The 24862-nt window shown below is 44.1% G+C and overlaps 1 protein-coding gene across 2 annotated transcripts in view; it reads left to right on the top strand.

Moving 5' to 3' along the window:
• slc6a11b (solute carrier family 6 member 11b) overlaps nt 1–24862 on the top strand; it is a 213659-nt gene that overhangs the window by 5678 nt on the left and 183119 nt on the right. The window lies entirely within an intron of this gene.

Genomic DNA, 24862 nt, shown 5'->3' with positions numbered 1-24862 from the left:
ATGAATGTAATTTTTTTCAGTGCACATGTACAGCCACATAAAGTATTTGGTGCAACTTTAATTGTGGTCATTCTAAATGCCCCTCTCAAGATTTTGTGTCTAATCAGGACAATTTAGCACACCATTATCTTTTAGAATCTAGCAAATCTGTAGAGAAAACATATTTATGCTAACCTTTTATTGTTGATATGCTCTGCAATATTTTTATGGGGGAAAATATGAAGTATATTCTCAGGATAATTAAGTAAAAAACATAGAGAAGGAATTATAAATGTGCGGAGCTACTAATCATAGAAACCCAACACAACAAGAGATATCATTTGCATTTGTAATTCATCCTTTGACCATTTATTATCTTACCACTTATGAGATACTATCTGTGCAAAATTGATGTCTCTAGGCATCAGGATAATTTGACAATTATCACTTTCTAAGCTTATTGGTGAAGAATGCTCACTTGGGTGAGGTACTAGGGAAAGCCTAGTGGCATGGACTTGTTCTGCCTTCAGGAGTCATCACTTTATTTTAAAAGATATCTTTGAAATAGTCTCGGAATGCAGCCCCTCAGGTTGTGCATATGGCAACGCTGCTTCTTTCCAAGTCAGTTCAGAAATGATATGTTCCTCTCTGCATAATCATTATACATGAAAGCAACACACACATCTGATACAGTCCAATATCACATGATTAGTTTGTTATTGCTGGACATACATCATTCAGGCTTCCAGTTTATTTACATTAATTTACAGAGATGAAAGTCTGCCACTGTATGGATCTGTAAAGAAATTCACAGGGACCTGTAGCAGCATAAAGCTTTATTCTAAAACTATTGTACTTTACTTTTGTTATTATGCTGCCAGTTTTGCTATATTTAATGCTTTAATTTAATGTTTTCTGAATATTAATCCTATAAATTGGAACAAGTATAATCCAAAGACATTGGAAGTTGTCTTTGTTATTTGAACCTTCCGGTATAGTGGTAAAGGCTCATTACAGTTCAGGATGTAAAAGTAATACATTATTCAAGAGTTATCATGCTGGAGCATTAGACTTTCTGCTTTGGGACCCAAGTTTTAAATCCAGTCTTGTTTCACATTTGCACACGGAAAGAGTTCATTAGTTTATGCAAGGTTACATTTTTGGGAGGGATAGAAAGTTGGAGAGAATGGATTCCTTCTCATATTATTGGCGTTTGGTGCATTAACCAAAAAGTAACATTAACAGCATCCACACCAACATGGCTAGTTTTGAATAGCTAACTAATGAAGAAAATGTGGATGTTAATGGTGGGAAACTTAGAGAAGGGAAACAAAAGGAAAATGCTAAAGCATTATAAGAATCCTTGAACAAGCGTGGAAAATCAAATAAGACAAGAGCAAGTGAGTTATTATAGCCCTTTGCACAAGTGAACCAGTGTAATACACCATTGATTGCATGGTACTTAATTAATTGTGTGAGTTAAAAAGGTTACAGAAAAAGTTGCAGTGTCTTGCTCCTTACATGATTAATTAACCATAGCTTGTTATGTTTTTATTAAATCACCATTTTCCCAGCAGGTGAAGTTAGCTATTACTTTATATTTTTCAATCGGCACAATTTTCAGGCTGATCCACGACTGACATTGAACATAGCCCTAGCAACAAGTTAACAGATCCTAATTACCATAGTATTAATTTGTTATTCAATTTATATTTGTTAATTAATAATTGCTTAATTAATTATTATTTAATAATTTGATAATGAAATGTTTCTTGTAGCAATTCTTATTTTATTAATTATTATTTAATAATTAATTATATAATTAATTAATAAAATAAGAATTGCTACAAGAAACATTTCATTGTTAGAATTATTCAGTGTCAGTGGTAGCTCATGGTAGCATGCGTGCTCTCAGTCAGAAGGGTGAGGGTTCAAATCCCAATCCAGAGACTTGCGCACAAAATATAGGATGACACTTCAGTAAAAGAATGTTGTACTGTTAAAGATGCTGCCATTCAGATGAAACTGTAAACCCAGGCTCTGTCTGCCCTCTCAGGTTAATGAAAAGGATCCCACAGCATTATTTCAATGAAGAATAGGGGTTTCTCCCCAGTGTTCTGGACAATATTTAACTCTCAACCAAAATTACTAAAACAAATGACATGGTTATTACTGTCTGTGGAAATATGATGTGTGCAAACTGAATGCTGCTTGTCCTATAGTACAACAATGACTACACTTCAAAAGTACTCAATTACCTGTAAAGCTCTTTGGATATCCTGAGGTCATGAAAGGTGCTATATAAATACAAGTTTTGTTTCTATGAAGACATAAGGGATGAATTTCCATGCCATTTTTGACTTGCAGGAATTGGGAAGAATTTTGTTTTAGCAAGGAAATTGTGTGGAAGATGTTTTCACTATTTGTGCACTTTTAATCCATTTCCCTTGAATTTCCTTGCACTTTTTGATCTTCCCATGATCCACCCACAGCTTCACCAATGGTTTGTTTTGCACATGTCAGAATGAGGGCCAGTGGAGTGGCAGTTCTGAGCTTCCTGTGCTTGCATGGTGATTGCGTGCTGGGTATCTCCGATGGTGTCTGCACCAGTGCTCCGAATGAGCAATTCACCTAGTGCCACTCCCCTGCCTTCTCCCCGTAACCCTGCACATTCTTCCTTTTCATTTAACAGTTTAATTCCCATCTGAATGCTTCAATTGAACCTGCCTCCACCATATTCTGAGGCAGTGCATTCCAGAACTTAACCACTTACTATGTGAAAACATTTTTCTTCGTGTCGCTTTTGCTTATTTTACCAATTACTTTAAATCTGTGCCCTCTCACTCTTGATCCTTTCACGAGTGAGAACAGTTTCTCTTGATCTACTCTGTCCAGACCCATCATGATTTTGAACACCTCTATCAAATCACCTCTCGGCCTTCTCTTCTCCAAGAAAAACAGTTCCAACTTCTCCAATCTATCTTCATAACTGAAGTTCCTAATCCTTGGGACCATTCTCGTGAATCTTTTCTGAACCTTCTTCAATGCTCTCACATCCTTCTTAAAGTGCAGCACCCAGAACAGGACGCAATCTTCAGCTGATGCCGAACTAGTGTCTTATACAAGGTCAACATAACCTCCTTGCTCTTGTACTCTGTGCCCCTATTAATAAAGCCCAGGATACTGTAACCGCTCTCTCAACCTTCAATGACTTATGCGAATATACACCCAGGTCCCTCTGTTCCTGCATCCCCTTTAGAATTGTACCCTGTATTCTATATTGTCTCTCCATGTTCTTCCTACCAAAATGTACCACCACATTTCTCTGCATTGAACCTCATCTGCCACCATTCCACCAACTTGTCTATATCCTTTTGAAGTTCTACACTATCCTCCTCACAGTTCACAATGCTTCCAACTTTCGTGTCATCCACAAACTTTGAAATTGTGCCCTGTACACCAAGGTCCAGGTCATTAATATATATCAGGAAAATCAAGGCTCCCAACACTGACTCCTGGGGAATTCCACTACAAACCTTCCTCCAGCCCGAAAAACATCCATAACCACTACTCTTTGTTTCCTGTCACTCAGCCAATTCCATGTCCATCTTGCTACTGTCCATTTTATTCCATGAGCTATAACTTTGCTGACAGGCCTGTTGTGTGGCACTATATCAAACGCCTTCTGAAAGTCCATGTACATCACATCAACTGCATTGCTCTCATCAACCCTCTCTGTTACCTCTTTAAAAAACTCCAGCAAGTTAGTTAAACATGATTTTCCCTTAAGAAATCCATGCTGGCTTTCTTTAATTAACTCACATTTGTCCATGTGACAAATAATTTTGTCCTGAATTATTCTTTCTTGAATTTTCCATACCACTGAAGTTAAACTGACTGTCCTGTTGTTGCTGGGCTTATCTTTACACCCTTTTTTGAACGTGTGTGTGATGTTTGCAATTCTCCAGTCCTCTGGCACCACCCTCAAATCTAAAGAAGACTGAAAAATTATGGCCAGTGCTTCTGCAATTTCCACTCTCACTTCCCTCAGTATCCTTAGATGCATCTCATCTGGTCCTGGTGCCTTATTCACTTTAAGTACAGACAGCCTATCCAACACCTCCTCCTTATCAATTTTAAATCCTTCTAGTGCCTGAATTACCTCCTCTTTCACCATTGCCTGAGTTGCATCCTCTTTCTTGGTAAAGACCAATACAAAGTATTGATTTAATACCTCCGCTATGCCTTCTGCCTTCATGTGCAAATCCCCTTGTTGCTCCCTAATTGGGCCCACTCCTCCTTTTACAACCCTTTTACTATTAATATATTGATAGAATACTTGGGGATTCCCTTTTATGTTAGCTTCCAGTCTCTGTTCATACTCTCTCTTTGCTTCTCTTGTTTGCTTTTTCACTTCCCCTCTGAACCTTCTATATTTAGCCTGGTTCTCAATAGTATTTTCTACCTGGCATCTGTCATAAGCACACTTTTTCTTCTTTATCTTAATCTCTATCTCTTTTGTCATCCATGGAGCTCTGGATTTCTAGATCCTACCTTTCCACTTCAAGGGAACATACCTTGATTGTGCCCGAACTATCTCATCTTTGAAGGTATCCCATTGTTCAGCCACCATTTTTCCTGCCAACCTTGACTCCAGTTTATTTATCTCCGATCCATTCTTAGCCCATTGAAGTTGGCTTTCCCCCAGTTAATTATTCTTATTCTGGATTGCTCTTTGTCCTTTTCCATAGTCAGCCTAAACCTTATGATACAATGATCACTATCCCCTAAATGTTCTCCTACTGATACCTGATCCATTTGGCCCACCTCATTGTCAAGAACCAGGTGTAGCAGTGCCTCCTTTCTCATTGGACTAGAAACATACTGCTGCAGAAAATTTCCTGAATGCACTCTAGGAACTCTTGCCCCTCACTGCCCTTTACACTGCTACTATCCTAGTCTATGTTGGGATAATTAAAATCCCTCATTATAACTACCCTATAATTTTTGCATCTCAGTGTAATTTCAATGCAAATTTGTTCCTCTACATCCTTCCCACTAGTTGGTGGCCTACAGACAACACCGAGCAATGTAACTATATCTTTTTTGTTTCTTAGCTCTAGCCAAATAGATTCTGTCCTCGACTCCTCTGGGACATCTTTTATCTCCAGCACTGCGATGCTCTCCTTAATCAGTACCGCTACCTTGCCCACTTTTTTCCCTTTCCTATCTTTCCTGAACACCTTGTCTCCAGAAATATTCAATACCCAGTCTTGCCCTTCTTTGAGCCAGGTCTCTGTTATCGCCACAACTTCATATTTCCACATGTCAACCTGCACTTGCAACTCTCCAATCATATTAATAACACTCCGTGCATTCACCTACATGCACATTGATCCTAATTTAGACTTTATTACTTTCTCCCTTACTCTGACCCCACCTAATAACTTACTATCCTCTACTCCAATGCTATCTATCTCTGCCAGTATTCTGTTCACCTTGGTATTTCCCTCTGACATTTCATCCTGATCCCGTACCCCAGCCAAGTTAGTTTAAACCAGGGTTGTCCAACCTTTTCAGGCGGAGGACCGCAGTGCGATTTTTGCTCGGACTGTAGGGTGGGGGGGGGGGGGGGGGTGGGGGGGGGGGTGGGTGCGGGTGGTAAGCAAATTTTGGAAGATAAGGGCATTAAAAGTTTATCTCTCAAATAAAAACAACAAATGTGCATTTTTGTGAAGAAGCTTTAAATGAGAAGACTAATTTTTTGACTTACTTTCTTGTCACTATATTGAAAACTGATTTAGTGACATACGTGGCATTGTTTCTGCTTTAATAAATAGTCAGTCTCTGCCCGCACACTTGATGTAGCAATGCAGAGTATTCTGGATAGATGTCCACCTTTCAGGAGAGACCTTGATCTCTCCTTCCCCCTCTCCCTGTGCTCTGTGTGTGTGTGTCTCATCCTCTCTTCCCTCCCCCCTCCCCTCTAGGACCAAGGGGCACAGATTGGAAGTTTTGATGCAGGGGGAATATGAGGAAGCACTTTTTTGCACAGATGGGCGGTAATGACTTAGAATTCGCTACCCACAGTGGTGGTGGAAGTGGAGACTATCAATGACTTCAAAAGGAAGTTGGATAGCCACCTAAGAGAAATAGACTTGCAGGGCTACGGGGATTGAGTCAGGGAATAGGACTAACTGCATAGCTCCCTGGAGAGTCGGCATAGCTTTGATGGACAGAATGGCCTTCTTCCGTGCTGTAAGTAAATGACTCTTTGACTCTCTCCCCCCTCTCTCCACTTTCTGTCTTTCTGTCTCTCTGTCTCCCTCTCCCCCTCTCTCTGTCTCCTTCTCCCCCCTCTCTCTGTCCCTCTTCCCCCCCTCCCCACTGCACCCCCTGTGTCTCCAGTGTTCCCTGTTCAGTGCTCCCCCTGCCTCTCTGTCCCCCTTGTCCCTCTGTTCCCCCCTCCCCCGTTTCTCTCTCTCTCTCCTCGCCTTTCTCTCTGACCCCCCTCTCTTTCTCCCCCACCCCTCCCCCCACTCTCTCTCTGTTCCCTCTTCTCCCTTCTCTCTCCCTCTCTCCATCCTCTCTCTCTCACACAGTTGCAGATAGTGGAATGCTCTTTTAAAGTTCTTTTAAAAGTCAGTTCTTTCAAAAAAGATCGCTGTCCAGTTTCACAGCTGACATCCGCTGACATCGAGAACAGCTGTTTCCCAACAGGACTTGGGGTTTTCCAGCGGGCTTTTATTTTTAAAAAAGGCAGAACCCGGAAAACCCCGAGTCTGTTTGGAAACAGCTGTTCCCGATATCAGCGGCTATCAGCTTTTACACTGACAGTGCAATACTTTAAAAGCTGGTTCTGACAAAGGGAAATTTCTCATCTCCAATCACAGAACTCTGGGGAGGAGGAGGAATGGCCCAGGAACAGTTTACATCTACGGACCGGATGGAAACATTTGGCGGGCCGGATCCTGGCCCGTGGGCCTTATGTTGAAAACCCTGTTTTAAACCCTCCCCAATAGCACTAGCAAATCGCCCCGCAAGGAAATTTGCCCCAGCTCTGTTCAGATGTAAACCATCTGGCCTGTACAAGTCACACCTTCTCCAGAACTGATTCCAGTGTCCCAGGAACCTAAAGCGCTCCCTCCTGCGCAATCATTCCAGCCGCGCATTCATCTGCACTATCCTCCTATTTCTATATTCACTTGAGTGTGGTACTGGGAGTAATCTGGAGATTACTACTTTTGAGGTCCTGCTTTCTAATTTCTTACTTAGCTCACTAAATTCTTTCTGCAGGACCACATCCCTCTTCCTACCTATATCGTTGGTACCAATGTGGACCACGACTGCTGGCTGTTCACCCTCCCCTCTCAGTGTGCTCTGCAGCCGATCAGTGACATCCTTGACCCTGGCACCAAGGAAGCAACACACCATCCTGCATTCATGTCAGTGGCCACAGAAATGCCTGTCTGTTCCCCTGACTATCAAATCTCCTTTCACTATCACTCTTCCAGTGCTTTGTGCGCCCCCCCCCCCCCACCCCCCCCCGTGCAGCCATGGTGCCATTGCCTTGGCTTTAGCTGCATTCCCCAGATGAACCCCATCACTTTCCTCAGTTTTCAGAATTGAATACCGGTTGGAGAGTGGGATGCATTCCGAGGTCTCCTGCACTGTCTGCTTGTTTCTTCTTGGCTGTCTGGTGGTCACCCATTCCCTCTCTTCCTGCGTACACTTAAGCTGTGGGGTGAGCACATCTATAAATGTGCTATCCCCAAAGTTCTCATCCTCACGATTGCACCACAGTGTCATCTGCTGCTGCTAGAGTTTCAAAACCGGAGCTCAAGCCGCTGCAACTGATGACACTTCCTGCACATATGGTTATCCAGGATAGGAGAAGCATCCTGGATTTGCCACATAGCACAGGATGTGCACTCTAGAGGTTGGAGCAGCCCTGTCATTCTTTTATCTGTTAGTTAATATCCTTGCTACTGCTAATAAACTTTTACCCAATATTAATAAACCTTATTACTATTAATAAACCTTACTACTGTTAATAAACCTTATTAATATTGATAAACCCTACTAATAATTAATACACCTTATTAATAGTAATAAACACCTTAAAAAAATAAGAAACACCAGTTTATTTCTTAGTTCTCACCAACCAATCACCTACCTACTTCTCTGTGATGCCACTTCTCTCTCTCTCTCTCTCTCCTCTCTCTCTCTCTCTCTCGCTCTCCTCTCCCTCTCTCTCTCCCCCCACCCCACTCTTTATGCCCCGTTCCTCTCTTACTGTTTCCTTCTCTGTTGGTAAACTCGCACCCTCTCTCTCCTGGGCTTTTTATGCCCCACTCCTCTCTCGTCGTTTCCCGCTCTCTCGGTGAACTCTTTCTCTCTCCTGGGCTATTTATGCCCCGCTCCTCTCTCACTATTTCCTGCTCTCCTGGTAAACTCTCGAATAATAAAACATCCCAAGGTGCCTCACAGGAGCATTAAGAAAAAATGATGCTGAGACACATTAGAAGACATTAAAGGCTTGACCAAACAAGTAGGTTTTAGGGAGTGTCTTAAAGGAGGAAAGCGAAGTAGAGAAGCAGAAAGATGTAGGGAGGGAATGCCAGAGCTTAAGGCGAAGGCAACTGAAGGCACGGCCACAAAAGGTGGAGCAATTAAAATTGGGGATGCTCAAGAGGCCAGAATAAGCTGAGCGCAGATATCTCGGAGGGTTGTGGGCTGGAGGAGATTACAGAGATAGAGAGGGGCAAGACAAAGGAGGGATTTGAAAACTAGGATGAAAATTTTAAAATCAAGGCATTGTCTGAACAAGAACAAATATAGGTCAGTGAGTACAGGGATGTGAGGTGAATGGGACTTGGTTCAAGTTAAGACACAGACAGCAAAGTTTTGGATAACCTCAAGTTTACACAGAGTAGAATGTGGGAGGTCAGTCAGGAGTGCATTAGAATAGTCAATACTAGAGGTAACAAAGGCATGAATGAGGGTTCCAGCAGCAGATGAGCTGAGATCGGGGCAAAAATCAGGTGCTGTTATGGAGGTGGAAATAGATGGCTTAGTGATGGCGCAAATATGTGGTCGGGAACTCATCTCGGGGTCAAATATGACACCAAGCTTGCAAACAGATTGGTTTAGTCTCAGACTGTTGCCAGGGAGAGGGATGGTGTCAGTGGCTTGGGAGTGGCATTTGGAGTGGGGATCAAAAACAATGCCTTCAGTCTTCTCAGTATTTAATTGGAGGAGATTTCTGCTCATCCGGTACTGGATGTTGGATAAGCAGTCTGATAATTTAGCAAGAGTGGCAGAGTTAAGAGAGGTGCTGGTGATCTAGAGCTGGGTGTCGTCAGAGTACATGTGAAAAATAACAGTGTGCTTTCAGATGAGGTTGTCGAGGTGCAGCATGTAGATGAGAAATAGGACAGGGGCCAAGGGTAGATCCTTGGGGAAAGCAGAGGTCACGTGTGGAATCAGGGCAGAAGTGAGGAGTTTGTGAGCTTGAAGAGCCTGAGACTTCTCAGAGTGATTTCTGTGGCTTGGAAATGCTTTTTAAAAACAATTTCTATGTAGTTCTGAACTTGAATCTGACGGCTTCTCATGTGGTTTTTCCACGGGCACAGCACTGTATGGTGTAATCATGGAGGAGGTGAAAGAGCAATGCAGAATATTATAAGAAGATGCTGCATCCCACCCCTCCCACACCCCCTCCAAAAAGAATCTATAGGGAGCACAGGTCATATTCAGGATCTCTCGTAGGAGCTCTGCAAACAAAGATTGTCATTGCCTGATGTACAGGAAGTTGCAACAATGCCTTCATCCTTTTTCACTTGAGCCTCTCTGACCTATTCAGGGATGACAATCAGATCCATTGATGGTTTCTGGGTGACAAAGCAAAGCTCCAGCTTGCATAGCTGATGACCACATTCAAAGTGCCCCAAACAACAGCAAAGGTGTACTACAGTGATACACTTGATTGAGAAATCCATCGGGGTATTGAAAGCTATCTGGGCAAGTCAGCAGATGGGATGTATAGTATGCTGCAGTTCAGGTGTCTAGAATAGAACTAGCCTACTGTGCTCTTCATATTATATGTCATTCTGGAACAGCTACGTTGTGACATGGCTGAAGAGGAGGTCCTGGCACTGGTTGATACAAGACTATATAGAACATCATGATGTGCATTCAGAGGAGTCCTTGCTGACTGCTTCATGGAAGACCAGAGAGTAAATCATTGCAGAAGTTTTCTCCTCTGTCTAACTCAGTCTTCCTTGGATAGCACAGCCAGACCTCCTTGTCCCCCACTTGCAAATAGAGACATTCACTCAATGCACTACCTATCTTACCACATGGTAACATATCAATTCTCTTTGCCCCGCGTGATCATGCTGGTAATCATCACCTGAATGAGCCAGCACCAAATATGCACACCATTTCCTGTATGACTGTATCCTTCATGAATTACAATGCACTATGTCAGTGCACAGTCTATTTTAACACAAAAATTGCAAAGTGCAGACAAACAATCACCCAATTTTTTCACGACAGTGTTTCCAGGGGCATGGCTACATGCCTTTCTGTCATCTATTCTAGTGCTACTTCTAAGTGCCGTCTGAGGGCTGAGATCACAAGAAGTGTTTGGCTGGTGATGCTGTACAGAAGGGGCGTAGGATAAAGGTCTGCTACCCTCCCCGAACCCGACGGGACCCAACGACATGTGTCGGGTTCAGGTCGGGTCGGGTTGCACTTCCAGGTCTGGCATTCGGGCTCGGGTCAGGCCGGATCGGACGCGCTCTATCGCAGGTAAGTGGCTCCACTGTTAATGTAATTTTTTGACGAGAAAGTTGGGTTTGTTACTGTTATTTTAAGGGTGTGCAGATCAGCAACAAAGTGAAAAGTGGAAGGCAAGTTAACTGATGGTTGGGTCGGGTCGGGCATGGGAAAAAATGGAAGGACTCCGGCCTGGTCGGGCTCGGGTCGGATGTGGTTCTGTCGGGCTTGGGTCATATTTTTGTAGACCCGAGCAGGCCTTTAGCGTGGGATAGAGGTATCCCTTATCTCATGACAGCAAGCTCCTGGCATACAGTTGCTGCTGGCTGCGTCTGCTGGATAGCCTGGTCTTGCCTTGTTTATATTCCACTGGCATCACATCACATTACATTCACAGTCATCAGCAAAGGTGCAAAACGAGAAGACACCCCATCTAACTGGATTGTTTGCTGCGTGTCCATCATCCTTCATAGATGGAAAGATAGCCAACAACACAATTGTTCTGAGGGGGAATGCTGGATTCACAGCATGTGCTACTGCCCTCAGAAATGGTAGTATCAGGGCAGTGGGCTCCAGCATTAGCATTCCACTGGCCCTGTGATTCTAATGCTCAATGGCATGGCTGGTATAATGGCTCTCAGGTTCTGAAGGCCCTGAAACATGGCATACGATATGATCTGCAAGTTATGAGGCAACCTGCACTCCAATCTAGCTCTTATTAACTCCAGAGCCGCAGTCTGTACTTCTGCTGAGATGAAGGTTGCTGTCTGCTTCTTAGATGGGCATCTTCTGCAGATTGCAATCTACCTGCTCCATTGGTGCCCACAAGGTGGAGAAAGATTTTGCCGCAAAGGATTTCTGTAGACTTGAGATGTCATACCCATCAGCTGTCGTACTGCCTCGGAGGTTGCTCTCAGAGCTTGCACATAGACATAATGTACCTCAAACATCTTTATTCACTCAATTTAGGATCCTTGGTACAGAGGATGATGGGGAAGGATGATTTGCTGCAGTTGGTGTGTTGACCTCATTTTCCTCTTTCTCATCTTCATAATAACTGCCCAACTCCTCCTGCTCCCTTATCATTTCCTCCTCCTGTGCTTCCCTACTACTGCAGCGGATCTGCAGGAAAGAGGGGGTAGAAGATAAGATGGTTGAGCATTACCTCCTGAGGATTAAGGAGACAGAGAAAGAGGGTGTGCTTCGGAAGAATTCCTGGGTGACAGTATAGGTGCCCAGTCACTAATCTGGTACCAGCAAAATTCTGTCAAGCTTGCCATCTCTCATGACAGTAGCTAAGTGAGCACCCACAAGCTGCATGGGCTTGTCCTCAAAGGGTTTGAGGGGGTTTAAAGGGAGGAATGCCCCTTTTCACCTACCTTTGGTGGGCATTATGTGTCAATATGTCCTGCAAGAGCTTAAATGAATTAGGGTAAGGCTAGAAGTTGAGGAATTTTTTTTTCATTCATGGGATGTGGGCATCACTGACATGGCCAGCATTTATTGCCCATCCCTAATTGCCCTTGAGAAGGTGATGATGAGCCGCCTTCTTGAACCACTACAGTCCATGTGGAGTAGGTACACCCACAGTACTGCTAGGAAGGGAGTTCCAGGTTTTTGACCTAGCGACAGTGAAGAAACAGCGATAAATTTCCAGGTCAGGATAGCGTATGACTTGGAGGGGAACTTGCAGGTGGTGATGTTCCCATGTGCCTGCTGCCCTTGTTCTTCTGGGCGGTAGAGGTCGCAGGTTTGGAAGATGCTGTTGAAGAAGCCTTGGTGAGTCGCTGCAGTGCATCTTGTAGATGGTATGCACTTCAGCCATGGTGCACCAGTTGTGGAGGGAGTGAATATTTAAGGTGATGGATGGGGTGCCAGTCAAACAGGCTGCTTTGTCCTGGATGGCGGATGGCATTGAGTTTCTTGAGTGTTTTTGGAGCTGTAGTCATTTAGGCAAGTGAAGCGTTGTTCATGTAAGAAATTGCTATGAAGGTTGCTTGGTAGCCATAGTGCAAGCCACTAGGTTAGAGCCAAGCTTCACCATTGTGCAATGTGAAGGGTTAATTGTAGAAATGCTGCCTTAAGAGTGTGCACAGTGCTATAATTGTTTCACTTTTTAAGAAGTGTGATAAACCAATTTGTGGGAATTATAGAGGCATATCCCTTCTATCCCTTCTAAAAGACTCACATGAATCCTCCTGAACTGTCTCCTACACGTCAGCGAAGACATACTTCCGGAGACCCAGTGTGGTTTCCGGCCATCCAGGGGAAGCACAGATATGATTTTTGTCACTCGACAAATCCAAAAAAAGTGCCTGGAACAGCGCAAAGAGCTCGATGTGGCCTTTATTGATCTGTGAAAGGCCTTTGATTTCATCAACTGCATAGCTCTTTGGAAAGTCCTCTGGAGACTTGGATGCTTGGATGTCTAACAAAATGTTACTATCCTGAGACTCTTGCTTGATAATATGACAGCAATCGTTTTTTGCAATGGATTAGAGATGGAGCCCTTTTGTATCCAAATGGGCATCAAGCAATACAGTGCGATTGCGCCAACTCTCTTCACTATTTACCTCAGTCTGGTCATGGAACTCATTCATGACCAATTTCTACAAAAGGTCATAATTGAGTTTTGCCTGACAGCCAAGATTAAAGTGACTCTTCAGCACACTCACAACTTACAATATGCCAACAACTGTGCAGTTGTGATATTCAGACCACCCTCAAGCTCTTCAAGTCCGCATACAAAAGGGTTGGTCTCTCACACAACATCAGCAAGACCAAAATTCTCCACCAGCCCTTCCCCGGACAAGCACCTACATCTCCAACTATTGTTATTGATGGGGAGGCTTTAGAAGTTATTGAACACTTCCTATATCTCAGCAGCTACATTTCTTAAAAGGTCAGCATCAAAGTGGAGATCCAGCAGAGAACTGGCTGTGACAGCACAGCCTTCCAAAAATTGCATAACCGTGTGATTGACAACAGAGATCTCCGTAAGAGGACAAAGGATTTAGTCTACAACACTGTCGTTGTCACACCACTGTCCTATATGGCAGTGAGACTTGGGTCACCAACCAAAGGCACCTCCGGTTGCTGGAGAATTTCCAGCAGTGGTGTCTGCACAAGATACTCAAAGGGAGTGAGGGATAGACTGAATAATTACAGGCCAGTCAGTGTAACCTCAGTAGTGGGCAAGTTATTGGAATCTATTCTGAGAGACAGAATAAACTGTCACTTAGAAAGGCACAAATTGATCAAGGATAGTCAGCATGGATTTATTAAGGGACGATCTTGTCTGACCAACTTGATCGAATTTTTTGTAGAAGTAACAAGGAAGATAGATGAGAGTAGTGCAGTTGATGTGTCTACATGGATTTTAGCACGGCTTTTGACAAGGTCCCACATGGCAGACTGGTTTAAAAAAAATCTCATGGGATCCAGGGAAATGCATCAAGGTGGATCTAAAATTGGCTCAGAGGCAGGATACAAAGGGTAATTGTTGATGGGTGATTTTGCAACTGGAGGGCTGTTTCCAGTGGTGTTCCGCAGGGCTCAGTACTGGGTCCCCTACTTTTTGTGGTATGATATTAACAATTTGGACGTAAATGTAAGGGGCATGATCAAGAGGTTTGCAGATGACACAAAGAATGACCATGTGGTAGATAACGAGGAGGATAGCTGTAGGCTGCAGGAAGATATTGATGGTCGGGTCAGATAGGCAGAAAAGTGGCAAATGGAATTCAACCCGAGAAGTTGAGGTGATGCATTTGGGGAGGTCAAACAAGGCAAAGGAATACATGATTAATGGGAAAATACTGAGAGGTGTAGAGGAAATGAGGGACCTTGGAGTAAATGTCCACAGTTCCATGAAGGTAGCAGGACAGGTCAATAAGGTAGTTAAGAAGGCATATGGAATCCTTTCCTTTATTAGCCGAGGTATCGAATATAAGAGCAGGGAGGCTTTGCTGGAACTGTATAAATCATTGGTCAGGCCACAACTTGAGTACTGTGTGCAGTTCTGGTCACCTCATTACAGAAAGGATGCAATTGCACTAGAGAGGGTACAGAGGAGATTTACGAGGATGTTGCCGGAACTGGAAAAATGCAGCTATGAGGAAAGATTGGATAGGCTGGGGTTGTTCTCCTTGGAACCGAGAAGACTGAGGGGAGATCTGATTGAAATGTACAAAATTTTGAGGGGCCTGGATAGAGTGGAGGTGAAGGGCCTATTTACCTTAGCAGAGAGGTTAGTGACTAGATAGATTTGCCATAGATTTAAAGTGATTGGTAGAAAGATAAGAGGGGAGATGAGGAAAAGTTTTTTCAACCAGAGGGTGGTGGGGGTCTGGAACTCACTGCCTGAAAGATTAGTTGAGGCAGAAACCCTGAGCTCGTTCAAAAGAAGTCCGGACATGCATGTCAAGTGCTGTAATCTGCAGGGCTGTGGACCAAATGCTGGAAAGTGGGATTAGAATGGGTGGAACATTTTTTGGCCGGCACAGGCATGATGAGCCAATTGATTTTAGTCAAGTGGGAAGACAGGTGAACAAACTCCACCATTTTCACTGAAGCCAATTCCTCCAGCATCGCAACCATGCTCAAGCAAAATCAGCTCCACTGGTCTGGACATTGCATCCGAATTATCAGCTTCCGAAGCAGATCCTCTTTTCACAACTTCAGGATTGCACCCGATCTCAAGGAGGACAGAGAAAACATTTTAAGGACACTTTGAAAAGGGCACAAATTGACATTGGTGCATGGGAGGAACATGCGCTAACGGTGCCAGCGGGTGAAGGGAGATTTAGAAATCCAAAAAGAAAGGTTGAGGCATCGGAACTGTATAGCTTTGTGGGTAAAACCAAGCAGAATGGGACTGGAAGGGATAGAGACTTTAACAAAAATTGTACATCAACGAATAGGGTCATTGCAGGCAATATAAGTTAAAAAAATTAAAATAAACGTTCTTTATCTGAATGCACAAAGCATCTGCAGTAAGAAATATGAACTAGTAGCACAAATAGAGGTAAATGATTTAGATCTAATTGCTATTACAGAGACATGGTTGCAAGGTGATCAGGGAACACAATTTCAGAAAGACAAACATAATGGCAAAGGAGGAGGGGTAGCACTGATGGTAAAAGATGACATAAGGACATTAGTGAGAAAAGATCTGGCCTCAGAAGATCATGAAGTAGAATCAGTATGGGTGGAAACTAGGAATTTCAAGAATCAGAAAACACTGGTGGGAGTAGTTTATAAGCCCCATTAGAGTAGTTATACAATTGGACAGTGCATTAAACAAGAAACTATTGGAGCTTGTAGCAAAGGCTATGTAATAATTGTGGGGGACACTAATCTTCAAATAGACTGGGACAATGAAATTGGCAAGAGTGATCTAGAAGATGAGTTGTAGAATGTTTTTATGTGACAGTTTCTTGGAGCAATACATTGTGGAACTGACCAAGGATAAAGATATCTTAGATCTATTATTGTGTAATGAAGCAGGGTTAATTGGTAATGTCAGAGTAAAAGATCCACTGGGAAATAGTGATCATAATACCATTGAATTCCATGTTAAGTTTGAAAGTGACATGCTCCGATCACAAACAAGAATCTTAAACTTAAACAAAGCTAATTATATTGGATTGAGGGAAGAACTAGTTAATGTTAATTGGATAAATAGACTAAAAGGTATGGCGGTAAATGAGCAGTGGGAAACATGCAAAGAAACAATTCAAAATGTTCAACAAAAATACATTCCATTGAAAAACAAAAACTCAGCAAGAAAGACCCATCCATGGCTCACTCAGGAAGTTAAGGATAGTATTAGATTAAATATAGTATTAGATTATAATGTTACAAAAAACAGAAGAAAGTCTGAGGATTGGGAGTGTTTTCAAAAACAGCAAAGGGAAAAAATAGAATATGAGAATAACTAGCCAGAAGTAAGAGCTTTTTAAGTATATAAAAAGGAAGGGAGTAGCTAAAGTAAACATTGGTCCCTTAGAAGAGAGACAGGAGAAATTATCATGGGGAGTGAGGAAATGGCAGAGGCATTGAACAAATATTTTGTGTCTGTCTTCACAGTAGAAAACATAAGTATAATACCAGACATAAACAGTAACCTAGGGGCTAAAAAAGTGAGGAAATTAATATCAGCAGAGACAAAGTATTGGAGAAACTTAAGGGACTAAAATCTGACAAATCCCCAGGACCTGATGGCCTACATCCTAGAATTCTAAAAGCGATAGATGCAGAGATAGTGGGCTGAACTTTACAGCCCCTTCCCCCCCACCCGCCCCCCCACCCCCGATGTCAGGGCTCGTGGTGGGGGGGGGGGTGGGGAGGGGGAATGCCTCCAGCGTAGGAACAACATTTACATATGTAAATAAACTTAAATAAAGGAATTAAGTAGCTCCTCACCTCTACCTTCTGTCCTGCTACGATATTGGCGCTGGTGGCCAGCACTGATGGGGAGTGGGGGAGCTGGTAAGTTTTTCAGTGTATGGGGGAGAGGGGTCAAACTTAATCTCATTGGTTTAGGGGATGGTGGAAAGGGTTAGAGTTTAAAGTTTATGTACTTGGGGGAGGGGGGGTAGGGGAGAAGGTCAGGTAGGCAGAGGAAGCAGTTGAGAGGAGGGCAAATAATGCATTGCATGGTTATTGGAGGGTGGGAAATGTTTTTAACATTTTTTGAAGCCTATTTCTTTAAATATTAAAATTAAATGGAAGGGCTTAGAGCCCTTTAAAAATGGCGTCCGCACCTGAGCAAAGGCTGCTGACACCATTCCTGGGGACGGACTGCCCACACCCTCGATGTCATTGGGGTGGACGGTCCGCCTGGCCATTTAAATGAGCCGCCGTGCTGAATACCGTAGTGGCTCTGCGACGTGCACAGACTGCCATTGTTTACATCCGCTGCTGATTTCGATGGCAGCATTTTAAAATGCAGCCCAGTGGATGCGCTAGCTATGATTTTGCAAAATTCCTTAGATTTGGGAACGGTCCCATCAGATTGGAAGTTGACAAATGTTACACTGCTTTTTAAGAAAGAAGAGAGAGAGAAAATAGTGAACGACAGGCCAGTTAGCTTAACATCAATCGTCGGGAAAATGCTGGAAACTATTATTAAGGAAATCTTAACAATGCATAGTATGATCAGAACAAGTCAACATGGATTTACTAAAGGGAAATCCTGTTTAATTATTTATTAGAGTTTTTTGAGGATGTAACTCGTAGGGTAGATAAAGGGGAACCAGTAGATGTAGTATATCTGGATTTTCAAAAGGCATTCAATAAGGTGCCACACAAGACGTTACTAGGCAAGATAAGGAATCGTGGAGTTGGAGGTAACATATTAACATGGATAGAGGATTGGTTAACGGATAGGAAGCAAAGAGTGGGCATTTTCAAGTTGGCAGGCAGTGAATTGTGGTGTGCCGCAAGGATCAGTGCTGGGGCCTCAGCTATTTACAATCTATATCAATTACTTAGATGAAGAGACAGAAAGGAATGTATCTAAATAAAAACAAGAAATGCTGGAAATATTCTTGTTCTTGTTTTTATTTCCGATTTCCAGCAACCGCAGTATTTTGCTTTTATTATAGAAATGTTTCTAAGTTTGCTGATGATGCACCAAAGCTAGGTGGAAAGGTAAGCACTGTGGAGGACACAGAAGCTGCAAAGAGATATAGACAGGTTAAGTGAGTGGGCAACAAGATGGCAGATGGAGTATAATGTAGGGAAGTGTGAAGTTATTCACCTCGGTCGTAAGAATAGAAAAGCAGAATATTTTTTAAAAGGCGTGAAACTTCTAAATGTTGCTGTTCAAAGAGTCTTGGGTATGCTCAAAAGAACACAGAAAGATAACTTGTAGGTACAGCCTTACTTCGGTTGTGGGTAAAATGTTGGAAAAGGTTAGAAGAGACAGGATTTATAATCATCTTGAAAAGAATAAGTTCATTAGCGATAGTCAGCACGGTTTTGTGACGGGTAGGTCGTGCCTCACAAACCTTATTGAGTTTTTCGAGAAGGTGACCAAACAGGTGGATGAGGGTAAAGCAGTGGATGTGGTGTATATGGATTTCAGTAAGGCGTTTGATAAGGTTCCCCACAGTAGGCTATTGCAGAAAATACGGAAGTATGGGGTTGAAGGTGATTTAGAGCTTTGGATCAGAAATTGGCTAGCTGAAAGAAGACAGAGGGTGGTGGTTGATGGCAAATGTTTATCCTGGAGTTTAGTTACTAGTGGTGTACCGCAAGGATCTGTTTTGGGGCCACTGCTGTTTGTCATTTTTATAAATGACCTGGAAGAGGGTGTAGAAGGGTGGGTTAGTAAATTTGCGGATGACACGAAGGTCGGTGGAGTTGTGGATAGTGCCGAAGGATGTTGTAGGATACAGAGGGACATAGATAGGCTGCAGAGCTGGGCTGAGAGATGGCAAATGGAGTTTAATGCGGAAAAGTGTGAGGTGATTCACTTTGGAAGGAGTAACAGGAATGCAGAGTACTGGGCTAATGGGAAGATTCTTGGTAGTGTAGATGAACAGAGAGATCTTGGTGTCCAGGTACATAAATCCCTGAAAGTTGCTACCCAGGTTAATAGGGCTGTTAAGAAGGCATATGGTGTGTTAGCTTTTATTAGTAGAGGGATCGAGTTTCGGAGCCACGAGGTCATGCTGCAGCTGTACAAAACTCTGGTGCGGCCGCACCTGGAGTATTGCGTGCAGTTCTGGTCACCGCATTATAGGAAGGATGTGGAAGCCTTGGAAAGGGTGCAGAGGAGATTTACTAGGATGTTGCCTGGTATGGAGGGAAGGTCTTACGAGGAAAGGCTGAGGGACTTGAGGTTGTTTTCGTTGGAGAGAAGGAGGAGGAGAGGTGACTTAATAGAGACATATAAGATAATCAGAGGGTTAGATAGGGTGGATAGTGAGAGTCTTTTTTCCTCGGATGGTGATGGCAAACATGAGGGGACATAGCTTTAAGTTGAGGGGTGATAGATATAGGACAGATGTCAGAGGTAGTTTCTTTACTCAGAGAGTAGTAGGGGCGTGGAACGCCCTGCCTGCAACAGTAGTAGACTCTCCAACTTTAAGGACATTTAAGTGGTCATTGGATAGACATATGGATGAAAATGGAATAGTGTAGGTCAGATGGTTTCACAGGTTGGCGCAACATCGAGGGCCGAAGGGCCTGTACTGCGCTGTAATGTTCTAGTTCTAATTCTAGTTCTAGTTCTACAGCAAGCAATTCAGAATTGGAGTACTGGAATAAAGAAGTCCTGCTACAATTATATAGGGTTTTGGTGAGACCACATCTGGAGTACTGTATGCAGTTTTGGTCTCCACATTTAAGAAAGGATATACAGCAAAGGTTCATTAACTTGGTCCCTGGGATGAGGGGGTTGTCCTATGATGAGAGGCTGAGTAAATTGGGCCTATATTCTCTGGGGTTTAGAAGAATGAGAGGCGATCTCATTGAAACATACAAGATTCTGAAGGGCTGGATCGGGTGGACACCTAGAGATTATTTCTGCTGGTTGGGGAATCTAAAACACGGGGGCACAGTCTCAGGATAAGGGGCCAATTATTTAGGACTGAGATGAGGAGATGTTACTTCACTCAAAGGGTTGTGAATCTTTGGAATTCTCTACCCCAGAGGATTGTGGATGTTGCATCATTGAATACATTTAAGGCTGGGATAGGCAGATTTTTGGTGTCTCAGGGAATCAAAGTATATGGGAAGTGGGTGGGAAAGTGGAGTTGAAGCCTAAGATCAGACATGATTGTATTGAATGGCGGAGCAGGCTCAACAGGTCATATGGTCTACTTCTGCTCCTATTTCTTGTGTTCTTGTGAGCCATGCAGGTTAATGCCTGGTATCCTGGCAGTTGTCATGATGCCTTTATTCTATGGCAGTCTGCTGTGCAATCTGCATTTGAGCCACCACGAGAAACCAAAGGTTGGCTACTGGACGATAAAAGCTATGTGCTGACCGCATGGCTGATGACACCGGTCCACAACCCAAGTACAAGCTGCCACACTATATGTGACAGAGCAGATCATTGATGTGCTGAAACAATGCTTCCACTGCTTGGATCGCTGTGGAGTAGCCATACTGCACTCAACAGAGCAGGTGTGTCAAGATTCATGGTGGTCTGCTGCATTCTGCACAACCTCACCATTATGAGGGCATAGCCTTGCCACCAGCTTCATGTTGAGCAGCTGAGGAGCAGGAGGAGGAAGAGAAAGAGAGGAAGCAACCCAACCCCTTTCTGGCTGGACTGTCCATGAACAACTCTTCCGATTGTGATACCAATATAGGGAACCCCAATTCCCCAACAGTCCCATACCTTACCTTCCCTCAGTTATTGACTGTCGCAGTGTCTGCTTGGCCATGATGCAAATTTAAAAACCAACACAAAATAAACATTCCAAACCAAATTTACAAATCAAAACATGCTGTATTGCATATCACCCTTGTGCATTCCTTTAGTGCCTGCCTTCCATGTGCTTTTGCCTGTCCTAGTGCTCCTACACAGTGCTACCCCAGTGGCCACAATATTTTTTTTATTTGTTCACGGGATGTGAGCGTTGCTGGCAGGACCAGCATTTGTTGTCCATACCTAATTGCCCTTGAGAAAGTGGTGGTGCTGCCATCTTGAACCACTGCAGTCCATGTAGGTACATCCATGATTCTGTTAGGAAGACAGTTCCATGTTTTTGACCCAGTGACAGTGAAGGAATGGCGATATAGTTCCACGTCAGGGTGGTGTGCGGCTTGGAGGTGGTGGTGTTCCAGTGCATCTGCTGCACTTGTTCTCCTAGGTGGTAGAGGTCTTGGGTTTGGTAGGTGCTGTCGAAGGAGGGTTGGTGAGTTGCAGCAGTGCATCTTGTAGATGGTACACACTGTGCATCAGTGGTGGAGGGAGTGAATGTTTAAGGTTGTGGATGGGGTGCAAATCATGTGTACTGCTTTGTCCTGGATGGTGTTCAGCTTCTTGAATGTTGTTGGAGCTGCACCCATCCAAGCAAGTGGAGAGTATTCCATCACACTCCTGACTTGTGCCTTGTAGATGTGGACAGGCATTGGGGAGTCAGGAGGTGAGTTACTCGCCGCAGAATTCCCAGACTCTTACCTGCTCTTTTTTTTTAGAGATACAGCACTGAAACAGGCCCTTCGGCCCACCGAGTCCGTGCCAACCAAGAACCACCCATTTATACTAACCCTACAGTAATCCCATATTCCCTACCACCTACCTACACTAGGGGCAATTTACAATGGCCAATTTACCTTATCACCTGCAAGTCTTTGGCAGTGGGAGGAAACCGGAGCACCCGGCGAAAACCCACGCGGTCACAGGGAGAACTTGCAAACTCTGCACAGGCAGTACCCAGAATTGAACCCTGGTCCCTGGAGCTGTGAGGCTGCGGTGCTAACCACTGCACCACTGTGCCGCCCCCAACTTGTAGCCACAGTATTAATGTGGCTGGTACAGTTCAGTTTCAGGTTAACAGTAATCCCCAGGATGTTGAAGGCTGGTGGAAGGCTGCTGAATGTCAGTGCAGGAGACTGCAGTTGGCCTTGGAGGATGACCTAGAGCAGCTCTGGTTCTCGAAGGCCCAGGTTCAGACTGCACAATCTCGGTATGGGTGGCAGCAGTCTGTGCTGGCTGGGAGGATGAATGTTGTCAGCCTGAGAGAGGATAGCAGGTTCATGCACTGCAGTGCCCCTGTCACTCCCTCAGGTGCCTCAGCAATTCTAGATTCAACTGGAGGACAGATTGCTGGACTGCTGTGACATCCTGTAAGTCTCTTTGAATGCTGGTGTTTGCAGCTGTGATGGGAGCAGTCTGAGCTTGCATGCCAACAAGCTGACCTGGCATGAGAGCAGTCTGAGCTTCCACTGCAGTATCCTGTTGCTGGGTGACTTCTGCTTATGCTACAATGGAAGCTGACACATTTGACCATCAGACGCTGCATCATGGTTAGGTCCAGAAATGTGCTAATGGAGTTGGCCACCGTTTCCATACTGGAGAGGATGGGCTTCAAGCTCTGCACAAAACCCTGTGGAAAGTTGGTGCCGCATTCCTCCCTGCGCCTGGCTATTACATGCAAGATTTCTGCCAGGCCTGCTGATGCACCAAGCATTCATTTTGCATAACCATCAGCCTTTTCTTGTAGCCTGCCCCGTTGAAGTGCTCACCTGAGTTCTCTGCACCAGATCTCATATGTGACCTCACCCTCTGGGGAGTTGTTGCCTGTGCTACTCTTGCCCCCTGCTCTGGCTACAGTCCATTCGTGTACAGTATCTCACCATGTGCTTATCCCGACTGTAAGCTATCCTGGAAAGTATGCCCGGTGTCAGTATCTGAGCTGGAGGCTGTCAGTGTGAGACTGAGTGACTGTGTTCGTTCTTCACTGTCTTCTTGCTCTTCCACCTGTTCCTCTGCTACCATTGCCTGGCCAGTTTGCACTTCTTGGGTATCTGAAAGGATAAAGGCACAAGTCTAGGGCTGTGATGAGGTGGAGGAGGGGGAAGTAAGAGGTGCATGCTTGCACCATCTGCAGCTTCTAAATCAGAAGAGATTGTCAGATGAAGAGGAAGTGAGATGTGAGAAGGAGTGTTACGTATCGAGGGGATATCACTATCTTCTATTGTTTTAGCCCTGCCACTGGCCTCAATCTCAGCAATGGCAGGCCCAGTGATGGTGCGCATGTTTCCTCATGGGGGGAAGGATATGTGCCTGGTCGTTGCCTATTCAATGCTGCTGCCTCTGGTCATGAGCCACTTTGCCCTGTAAGAGAGAGGGAGTGCGTCAGCGAGTGTAGTACAATCTATTTGGGTAATGCGGTTGTCATGGTAGAATAGCTGGCTGTGTGTGCAACCTGTGAGATGTGGGTGTGAGGCTTGCAGCAGTGTTAAATGTGTGAAGGTGAGATAAAGCTATGAATGTTATCAAACTGTTTTCAAATCCCTCCAAGGCATTGCTCCTCCCTATCTCTGTAATTTCCTTCAGCCCCACAACCTTCCAAAATAGCTGCGCTTCTCTAATCCTGGCTTCTTAAGCATCCTGGATTTTAATTGCTCCACCATTGGTGACCACACCTTCAGTTACCTAGGTCCCAAGCTCTGGAATATCCCCCCTACATCTCATATCCTCTGCACCTGGCTTTCCTCCTTTAATGCACTCCTTAAAACATAACTCTTTCACCAAGCTTTTGGTTCTCTAACCTAATGTCTCCTTTTGTGGCTTAGTGTCATACTTTATTTTATAATGCTCCTGTGAAGTGCCTTGGGGAAATGTATTCTGTTAAAGGTGCTATATAAATATTTGTTGTTGTTAGGTTTAAGTCCTGATTGATAGAGATTGTTGGTTGGTGAGTGATGGGGGTGTGGTGCATTGAGCAGTGTGAGGCTGGTGGTGCAGTTGGTAGGATATGGCCTTTGAAGATGCATTCACTGACCTTGACCACTCATGTGAGGTCATTGAACTTTTTGTGGCACTACATCCAGGTTGTTGGGACTTGGCTCCTGGCATTGACTGCCATGGCTGCTTGGTTCCACTACCTTTTGAAAGTTTGTCTGGAGGGCCTCCTGCTGCACTGTGAATGAGAGTATCTCTCCTCCTTTGCATCTCCTTGTCCAAGGCCTCCAGTGCAGCATCAGAAAATCTTGGAGATTGCTCCCTCCCATGTTGTACAATTCTTCTGTCTTTCCCAGGTCAGAATCTGACTACCAGCACCTGCTCCAGCCACAGTGCGTCTCTCCTTTAAGAGGTGTAGGCTGGCTTTAAATAGTGCAGGATAGCTTTAACTGATGCTAGCCTCTCTCAATTTTGGGCTTAATGCTGAGGCATGCAGTTATTTAACAACGCAGTTCGCATGTTGCCTGCGCCAAAATCAATAGGTGCAGGTTAATCCCGCGTTTCAATCCCAGTGCCCATTTTTGGGGGCTATTAAATTGAACCGCCTTATCTTTTCAATGGTTTTTCAGTGCATATTTGGTGGACAATGGTTTAAGGTAGTTTCCATTCCTCCCTCAGTTTTAATTCCACCACGTGGTATATGAATGTTAGATCACACCGAATAAGAAT

Source organism: Heterodontus francisci, chromosome 19 (assembly GCF_036365525.1).
Source record: "Heterodontus francisci isolate sHetFra1 chromosome 19, sHetFra1.hap1, whole genome shotgun sequence".
NCBI lineage: Eukaryota > Metazoa > Chordata > Chondrichthyes > Heterodontiformes > Heterodontidae > Heterodontus > Heterodontus francisci.
The sequence above is the reverse complement of the archived record's forward strand: the minus strand, read 5'-3'. Positions and strand labels throughout refer to the sequence as shown.